Source organism: Adiantum capillus-veneris, chromosome 16, assembly GCF_014529385.1.
Source record: "Adiantum capillus-veneris isolate H3 chromosome 16, ASM1452938v2, whole genome shotgun sequence".
Classification (NCBI taxonomy): domain Eukaryota; kingdom Viridiplantae; phylum Streptophyta; class Polypodiopsida; order Polypodiales; family Pteridaceae; genus Adiantum; species Adiantum capillus-veneris.
This window is the reverse complement of record NC_140946.1, coordinates 123,214,857-123,225,040: the sequence shown is the minus strand read 5'-3', so window position 1 is coordinate 123,225,040 and position 10,184 is coordinate 123,214,857. Positions and strand designations below refer to the sequence as shown.

The 10,184-nt window shown below is 39.2% G+C and overlaps 1 pseudogene; it reads right to left on the bottom strand.

Annotated features, from left to right (window-relative positions):
* Positions 1 to 785: 785 nt before the first annotated feature.
* LOC147439790 (uncharacterized) lies at positions 786 to 1,338 on the bottom strand (annotated as a pseudogene).
* Positions 1,339 to 10,184: the final 8,846 nt, after the last annotated feature.

Here is a 10,184-nt window from a genome sequence, read left to right as displayed (position 1 = left end):
ACATATCTGCCAGCGGTCTTTTGTTTTTTAATCTTAATAAAAATTGTTTTCTAAAGAAGAATTGCTAATATATGTGATCTAGAGCGTTCTTTTAGTAAGGGATGGCTTTAAATCTACACTGGCAAAAGTAGCCTTTTGTTTTTTATGTCACTAAAACTCTATGCTCATGAAGAGCTTGCCATTTGGAAGTCTATCTCTTGCATTGCAATTTTTGCAAGGCATCAAGCTCATGAGGAGCTTGCCATTTGGAAGTCTATCTCTTGCATTGCAATTTTTGCAAGGCATGTCCAACTTGGGCAAGCAAAAACATCCTCTAGGTTGTTTTCTTTGGATGTAGAAAGTGGGATCCTTGCAACTTGAAGCTACGGGGGAAGTGAATCATTTTTTGGTAGCTAAACATATGTATGCATATGAACATAGGAGACATTACATGTAAGAATCTCTAGATGTTTTTCATTGGTCTCTCAAAATGCAAATTACTCTTAACTTGCATGTAGCTAGCATGGGTGTCCTTGTGTGTGGTTGTTTAGAGTGTGCGATGTGTATGTGTGATCATGTATTTTCCCCTTTGTATTTCTGTCAATTTGTAAGCCACTTGGATCATGATCCATGTATCCTTTTTTATTTTTTTGACAGAAACCGGGATAGACTAGCCCGCACGTCTAGCAACTGATTTGAATCACTAGTGGTCCAAAACTCTCGAGTTTGCACACCTAAACTTAACCAAATCCCATGAGCACACTCATTATACTTTTGGGAGACATATTAGAGTGGCACGTGTCAGACTTTGCAATTAAGAACTAAGTATAATTATAACACAAACTGCATAATTGCATTAATGCATGCTGGCAATATTGAACATGGTAGAGTGGATACAACTTACAAGGCATGCTAATAAAACGGATGATTACAATGATACATTTACTAATCGTATAAGGTGGTTAAAATGATCCCCATACGATTATAAGGTAGTTAAAATGCATGGTGAAATTAGGCAAGCAAGCGATAGACTTGCAGATGGAACTGAAGGAAAGTAGCTAGGCGCCGCCGCCAGTGGAGGTAGTGAAGGAGGTAGCGTTGGTGGAGGACTCTGCAGTGGTGTTGAAGGTGGCGGCTTTTGCAGAGGCCCTATTGCAACGCCTGTAGCTGCTTTGGCAGCCAGAGCCGCAGTATGCGCTACCACAGCCGCAATAACCAAACTGGCTGCAGCACTGCCCGGCGTTGCAGTAGCGCGGCAAATTTCGAAGCCACAAGCAGCAGCGCAACAGCTGCGTGCACATCATAGCGGGCCATATTGGCTTACTTATTAAGAATTAAGCCCTAGTAAATATCTGCTGCAGATCGCTAGGGCTCGCTGGTATTAATTAAATCACGCTTTCTGATTCTGATTTTATAACTAACCCTGCTTCTCACTCTACATGAAGAGTTAACCAATTTGTAGTGAAATTGATGTGAACGTTGCAGCTAATTATAGAGCGGCTCCACATTCTCCATGTAAAGTATGCATCCCTCCCACAAAAGCAGCTAGGGTCCATACATGACCTCCTTTTACAAAACTAAGCTTTCCCTCAACCAATCAATCAAGTACCCATTTACATTATTATGCAGAGTTTCTAGTATAGTGAAACACCACCGCTAATGTAGAGCTCTCAAATATTTGATCAAGAGACCCATGACAACATTTATATCTCCACTTACTTGAAAGAACTCCCCCCCATCTTGGATGTGATAGAGTTCAAGGCAAGAAACATCACCAAGGTGGAGGAGTCTATCCATATTCGAGAGGGAGAGCTTGATCCCTTGCTGTGCACAATAACCATGGCCACCTATAAGATAAACATTAAGGAATATTTGTTGCTATAGGATATACAAACTCTCTTTTAAATTATAAGAAATCATTACTATTTCAATTATAATGAATCATCATAGAACAATATCATCGTATTAAAACAATGCTATCTAACAAAAAACCCTCTCAACCAGTAGAAAAAAAACCATCTCAATAAAAAACGATCAGTACAAACGATTTGTAATCATCATGGAAATGCATCATTATATTGTGGAACAACTTCATGGAGTAATAACCATCTCACTAACAAACAATCTATAGGAAACACTTATAATCATCATATGAAAACACATCATGTTTCCATGAAATAATAACTATCTCAATAACAAATGATCATGAAAACACATCATGACATCATTGAGAAACTCTGGAGATGAATAGCTATCTTAGTAATTATTGATCAGTAGTACGAATGACTTTAATCATAAAAAAGAATGCATCGTGACATCATGAAATAAGTCCATGAAAGAAAAATCATTTCAAAGATAAATGATCGATACGAATAATTTGTAATCACCATGAAAATGCATCACGACATCATGAAACAACTATCTCAGTAATGAGTGATCAATAAGAATCACTTCTAATCATGAAAACTTATCATAAAATCATGCAACATCTCTATAAAAGATTAATCATCTTATTGAGGAATGATCAATACGAATAAGTTCTAATCATTATGATATCATGGAACAACTCCATGGAGTAATAACCAGCTCAATGAAAAACATTCAATACGAGCGATTTTTAATCATAATGAAAAAGTATGATGATATCATTAAATAACTCTATATAATGATGTATGATATATTTAATGATGATATCATTAAATAACTCTATAAACCAATAATCATAATGATAGATTTAGTGTGCACACACACACTTGGATCGCTAGTAAATTTTCCCCCCTCCTCTAATAAAGCTCCTAGTCAAGTTTGGGCAAGTCGTTGGAAGGACCAATTGGCCACTACCCTTCTTGGTAACATGATTTGGATTAGTATGAGTAAGTAGGGCATTATTTCTCTCTTATAAAGCCTTTTTTTGTTTAGCAATTGATTCGCATTGGGAATCCCATCTCAATTCTTCAAATATGCCATTTGATAGTCATTTGCAAATGCTTCTTGATGCATCATCAAGCTCATATTCTAAGCAATATTAATTTTTGATAAGTGCTTTGCTATTCTTAGGTGTGTACATTACTGCTAAATAGAGTTTATAACATTACGTTCTAGGGATTTTCACACGGAAAGGCCCGTGGCTAAGTGGTATAAGGCACCAAAAATAGTGTGCTCTCATTGTGGGTCATATGTTCAATGTGTGCATAGTCCATTTTTTGGTTGTGTGGCAAGCCTCATAGACATTAAGTAGTCCCTCTATTGAACTTCATAATTAGGTTGGGTATGGATGGACCATCAGATCATTTGTTAAGGCTCTAATCACATGCCGCTGGTTGCCACTCACCAGTCCCAAACCGATTGCCAACTATCGAACACATGTTAGTTCACTCACCGACTAGTCTCGTTTGGCAAGCTATCGACTCCTCCCAAGAAGCACTTCTTGCGTGTAATTGCTCTTTTGCTTGGGCTCAAACATTTAAGGGGTTTTTCCCACTGCTTGCAGAACCCAATCCTCATGAATTAGACCATTCTACAATTGAACAAAGCCCTAAAGCCTTGGAGATTCCATTGAAGCACAGGCAATTAAACCTCAACAACCATCAGCACTCCAAGTATTTCAAGCAAAGCTCAAAATTTTCTCCATTTTGAAAGCCTTCTTCCCACGAAGACCTCCAAGGCTCCAGCCAAGGTGAAGGGGTGCTTCTCGAAAGGGAAGAGTGACTCCACTCTCGGCCAAGCCTTCATAAATTTGATGTGTATGTGACTATTGAAGAGATTGTAAAGAGAGTAGGCACTACCAAGGGAGTCCCTTGGCAAGACGCTCTCTCACACACTCACTTGTACTATGGGGAAGACAACTTAAGTAAGTTCAATGGCACGGGGTTCCACACTTGGCAAGTGAAACTCAAGGGCTACCTGATGACAAAAGGCCAAGTATGGCATCTAGTGAAACCAATGAGTGACGGGGAAACCATGTACACTGGGGCTAGCGCTTCACAATTCCAAAGGAAGGATGAGCAAGCACTCGGCATCATCCTCATAGCATTTTACGACAAGCACTCGACGTATGTTGGGGTAAGCCTAGCTTATCCTAGCTTATGGAGCCTTTCCCTAGCTCTCCATGACCATGTATACATCCCAAATGATGTCCATGCATGTGTATATGACCCATGGACCTTTGTAGCATCTTTATTAATGCATATGAAGCCAAAAAGGAGGTCAAAACAGCCCCTTAGAACGTGCATACGGGTTCTCCCCTTGTTTATTCTCTTTTGGGCTGATTCTTGAACCCTCTTACACATCATATACGATGCAAGCAAGAAGCTCTAGTCTATGCCTATATAAGAGGCTCTCATATACTCATTTATATGATGATTGGAAGGATAACTATGTCCTATTTCACTCACGAATGTCTCAATATGTTATCCTCCTTAAACTTTCAAGTCAGTGGTGGTGCAACCAATGGTTCCTATGGTGACGGTTGATAGAGTGGAGTGAATGGTTCAAGGTCTAAATCTCGTTACAGCCAGTGATTTTAATGATCTTGATAGTCAAATGAAAGAGTTGAGGATAAACATAATGAATAGAAATCAAAGAGAAGCATGGACAACTAGAAGAGGCACGGGACGAAATCTGTATGGAAGATGCTACAATTGTGGTGAAGAGGGTCAGTATAACCCTGATTGTCCTGAACTACCAAAAGAGCGAGGAGGGATGTATTCCTTATATGGATCCGAACGAGGAAGAGGGGAAGAAAATCATCAAGAGTGGGCACTAGAAGCACCACCATAGTAGCAACCCCCTCAATTGTTGCCTACAAATGGAGAAGATAGGTATATCAACATCATTACCCTTGAGCAATAGGATGTGTATGTCTTGGCCAATAAGAGATCCATGCATGATAAGAGAGACAAAAGAAGAATAGGAAATAGAAAGATAAAGTTGAAGATCAACTAGATAGTAGCAAGAGGTAGCGACAAAGTAAAATAGGTTTAAAGGACTATCCTCTTGGCCAAGATGTTGAAGACTATAATATTTTTGATGATATAAAAAATCAAAAGGCTAATACATCTTTTGGTCAATTTGGTGTCATCATTGAGGGTAAATCACTCTACAAATATGGTGCCAATAGTTGAGGCTATGCTGAGAAAGAAGATGGAAATGCAAGCATATGTGGATGGTGGTATATGGTGGTGCCCAAGTGTGTGCCATGATCAAGGCTATCATGTTGGAGGTAGGCATCAAACTGTCAGTGAATGGTTTGATCCATATGAGGATGGCCAACCACAGAAAATCAAGGTGCCTTCGATAGCTGACGCTATGAAGATAAAAGTCTTGGGGATTGATCTCTTGGTTGATTGCTAGGTGATGCAAGCAGGTGAGAATGCTTACCGGATCATTCTAGGGAGGTTCTGACCTATAAGCCTTGGTGCTAAACAAGTTGGAGCACGGGTTTGATCACCATCCCTGACAAAGATAAAGGAAGGACCCTAGTCTACAACATGAAGGTGCATGAGATCCATATATAGCCTTTAGTGGAGGTGCAAGATGTGGATTCAACAAAAACTACCTCATATGATGGTGATGTTTAGTCTATACCATCAGAAGAGAGTGTAGAATTGTAAATATTTAGAAAGAATATTCTTTTCTGGAAGAACCATCAACCCAACTTATCTTCTAGAGGAATCATTACTTACTATCTACTTTGGTTTTCTTCTTATCTTGATGGTCTCCTTCCTAGTACCAACTAAACAAGTTTTTCACCTTGGCAAGAAGATTTCTTTGGGGTGAATTAGAGGAGGTCAAAATTCCCAAAGTATCTTGGAAGACCTATTATTGTTGTCCCAAAGAGCAAGGAGGATTGGGTATTCTCAATCTACAACACCTTTCTAATAAGTTAGCCACCAAATGGATTATAAGGGCATCCTTCTCCTTTGACTTCTAGGCTATGTTGATCAAAGGCAAAACTAAATAGTTGTTGTGGAGGTCAAGGAGGAGAAAGAGGATCCAAAAGCAATCATAGAGCGTACCAAAGTGAATGTAAGATGCAGGTTAGAAGAATACTTGATGGAGAAAGAGAAAGAAGAGTATGAAGACATGTTTGTGGAGTTTCCAAAGCTATTTTCCATTGAATATAAAGAATTGCAAGGATAAAAATGGATAGATCATAGAATTGACCTAAAAGAAGGTGCCTAGCCAAAGGATAAAAAGCTTAGGAGACTAGGGTTCATTCATGAGAGAGGTATTTGTGAAGAGGTGACAAAGATTTCGGAAGCATATTTCTTATTTCAAGTGGAGGAGTCTTATTGTATCACTCAAGTGGCTATTGTGCCCAAGAAGAACGAAATATTTAGGATATGTGTCAATTTCAAACCTTTGAACACTGCCACAAAAAGGACCACTACCCTTTCAAGAATAAATCCTTAATCAAGTTGTAGGTCATGAATGCTACTCAATCGTGGATGGATTTTTTAGCTACTTTCAAATCTTGATAGAAATACTAGATCGACTGAAGGCTACCTTCATTACTCCTTGGGGATGTTTTGCCTACAAAAAACTATCAATTTTCTATGTATCTATTAGTATGTAATCAGTATCATTTTGGTCGGGCCCTCTTACAGAAGCAGGGTACAAACTTAAAGCCAATCTATTTTGAGAGAGAGATGAAGAATGTAAGTGAGTTCTGTTACACATAAATAGAATAGTGGATATTTCCATTGGTTCTTGCTTGTCGTAGGTTCAAGACATTTCTACTATTATAGAACATTTATGTGCTCACCACATCAAACCATTTTTAGGAATTAGTACAACATTTGAAGCCGAGAAAATGCATATTAAAGTGGACTATGGAGCTCCAAGAGCATGACTTTGAGTTCAAAGTTAATCAATTTGTTAAAGCTCACCTGATGGACATAGTGGTACACAAGGGAGGGGAGCCTCCATCATACCTAAGTGTCGACAAAAATGATTAGGAAGAGGAGATGGATATTACAATGCGTATATGATGATGGTTGATGGCGCATATACAAGAAGGTTCTTCAAAAAGAAAGCGGTGGAGTAATCATTAAGAACCCAAGGGGTGATGTAATTTTTTCTAGGGCTTACGATCTTGATGAAGCTAAAAGCAACAATGAGGTTGAGTACCTCGCTCTTTTCCTTGAATTGAAGCAGTGTGTTGAGTTTGGATTTAGGAGAGTCGTTGTGAAAGGAAATGCATTACAAGCCATGAATCAGTTGCTTGGTTTGTGGAAAGTTAAAAAGGACAACTTAAAGAAATGGTTTTATGGCATCAAGAAGCTTTTGCATGAGTTTGACTAGATACAATTTAAGCATGTTCCTCATGAGTAGAATAAAAAAGCTGATGAGTTGGCTAGGCACAATTTGGATGCTTTGGTAGCTCCTTTAAAGGTCCAAGAAGCCTTGTATGCAGAAAGGGAATCATAGATATAGAAGCATTTCTTGGTAGAGGCCAATATCCGAAGGGCATGTCCAAGATTTGAGGTAAGAGAATCGTTGCAAAAGCAAGAAATTAAACATTGGTAGGTGAGGATATCATGTTTTATGGTAGAGATAGCATTTCAAGGAAAGTGAAGAAATAGGTTTGATCTTGAAGCATTGCCCTAAAGAAACAAATCATCAAGGTAGGGACCAAGTTGTGTTTTGTATTTTGAGAGCGGGTTACTGCTGGTCCTCCATGATGAGAGATTCTTATTTTTGGCTCAAATCATGCCATGAATGCCAAGTGTTTGCAAATCAAAAGCTTTTGGCTAAGCCTCAAAAATCTATTATGTCTTCTGATGCATTTGCAAAGTGGGGAGTGGGTGTTGTAGGTATGATGCCAAGGACCAATAATGGAACAAAGTATATCCTTGTGGTGGCTACGACTATTTGACAAAGTGGGTGGAAGCAAAATCTATGAAAGATGTAACAACAAGAAGAGTGGCCTTTTTTTGCATGAACAGGTGTGTTGTAGGTTTGGAACTCCTATAGTATCAGTTTTTATCGTGGACCAAGGTTTAAGGGAAAAGTTGTTAGTGTTGTCAAGGAGAAATTGAAAATTAAACATCATCATTATTCTCCTTACTATCCACAATGTAATGGATTGGTTGAAAATTTCAATGGTCAAATCATAAAGATGTTGTCAAAGTATGCTAGAGAGCATCCGAAAGAGTGGGACTTGGACTAGAAAAAATGTTTGTGGGCTTTTAGTATTATGTATAGAGTGTCTACACAATTTACGTTGTATGTGCTTGTTTAAGGAAAGGAAGCTCTCATGCCTATACAAGTGCAATTGGATGCATTAAAGTTGTTGCACAGAATCCAAGGTGAGCATAAGAACAAGCTGTAGGAAAGAATTCTTGCTCTAGAGTTGTTTCAAATTAATAGAGAGAAAGACAATGATTAGTGTTTTCAGCAAGCAGAGACAATGATGGAGAAAATGGATAAGTGGCTGCCAGAGAAATAGATTAAAAATGGAGACCTTGTAATGAAATATAAGTCTTGATTGGATTTCATTTTCCAGAAGAAGTTGAGGAACAAATGGTTGAGGCCATACAGAGTACGTGAAGCATGTTTTTCCAAATGGCACATATGAGTTTCTGGCAAACATTTGTGCTACAAAATCCATGGTTATGTATTGAAGAAATATTTGGCAAGGGATGTGGTTCCAAATGCAAATAGTCTCTTGGTTGAGCATAACTGCTCGACCTAGAGGGGGACAATGATGATAGACAAATTTTTGTGTGTATGAAGTAGTGAATAAATGCATGGGAATCTCTACATATAAATGTAAATACATGCATTTGGACGCTTCATGATGTGGTTTTGCATCCCAAAGATGATGGGACGTGTACACGTTGTAAATAGTCATGCTTGCATGTCGACAGTCGTGCATATACACGTGCCTAAACAACATGTTGAATCCTTAGATGTGGTTCCAAGTGGATTCTTTTGTCTCTAGAGATTTTTTTTGAGATTTCTAGAATGTAAATAATGCAGGTTGGAAGTGTGGGCACTCTCATCTAGTCCTAGAGGTTCGACACATGCGATAACTGTCTATTTGCGGTGTTTGATATACAACAATGCACCAACCACCTTCGAATTGATCAAAAGTGGAATGTGGGTATGTGGAAATAAACTCTTGGTATGAAGGACAAGCCTACAAATTTTGGTGGATTCTGGTGTCCATTTGGTATTTTTCAAGCAAAAAATGCCCGTCGAGAGTAAAAGAAAACCATCATTTTTCACTTGTGTCTATGGAAGTTTTGAGTTCTCCATGGTTGTGTGTGTGAGAGGAATGGAGGGAAGAAGGTGCGGCTTTCTTGAAGACTATATGACCCTGTATCGGTGCCATTAGGGTTGAGGCTACTCAAAATAGTCTAACAAAGTGGAGGTTGGTGAAGCTTTTGCAATGGTCTGCGAGAGGCCTTTTGTGGCTAGAGTTTTTGAGTTTAATGGTTTTTCTTGTATTGTTTGCTCACCATCGAGTGTAATTTCAAGCGTTGATAAACTTGACTCACCATGTAGTATCTGCAGGTAGGCAAGGGCTTGTAGGTCAAGATGTTTGGAGTTTTAGTTGAGCTTGTGGGGAGGATTGTTATTGAGCTCTAGACTGGTGGTAGGTGAGGTGAGGAATTTAAGAAATGACTTTGTGTTTTGTTAAGGTGTCAGGGTGTGTGAGTGTGCACATGATGTCTTTTTCTCCATCACCACCATGTAACTCGGTGAGTTACGTGGCCAGTCCATGGTGGCAGGTCTCCTCCTCCCCCTAAAAGAAGGATCTCCACCACCATGGACTAGCCATGTAGCTCGCTGAGTTAGGTGGCGGGTTGTGACTTGGTTGCGATGATGTACCATGCGGATTGGGTTTAACCAACCACCACGTGAGATGTCCATGTCACTCGTTGAGTTACATGTATGTGATCGTGGTGTGTCAAACTTGATCCATGTGGCACATCATAGCTACAAAGTCAGACCATCACGTAACTCGGCAAGTTGCGTGGCTAGTCCATTGGACAAAGGTGGATTGCCATATAACTTGAAGAGTTATATGGAGAAATGGTTCAAAAAGTGATTGTCATGTAGCTCCTCAAGTTATGTGGTAAACAAATCCTTGCCACATAACACAATAAATTACATGGCAAACAGGTCCTTGCAATTTAACTCGGCGAGTTATGTCGTGATCATGCATGTATCGATATGGGATACATGCATACTTG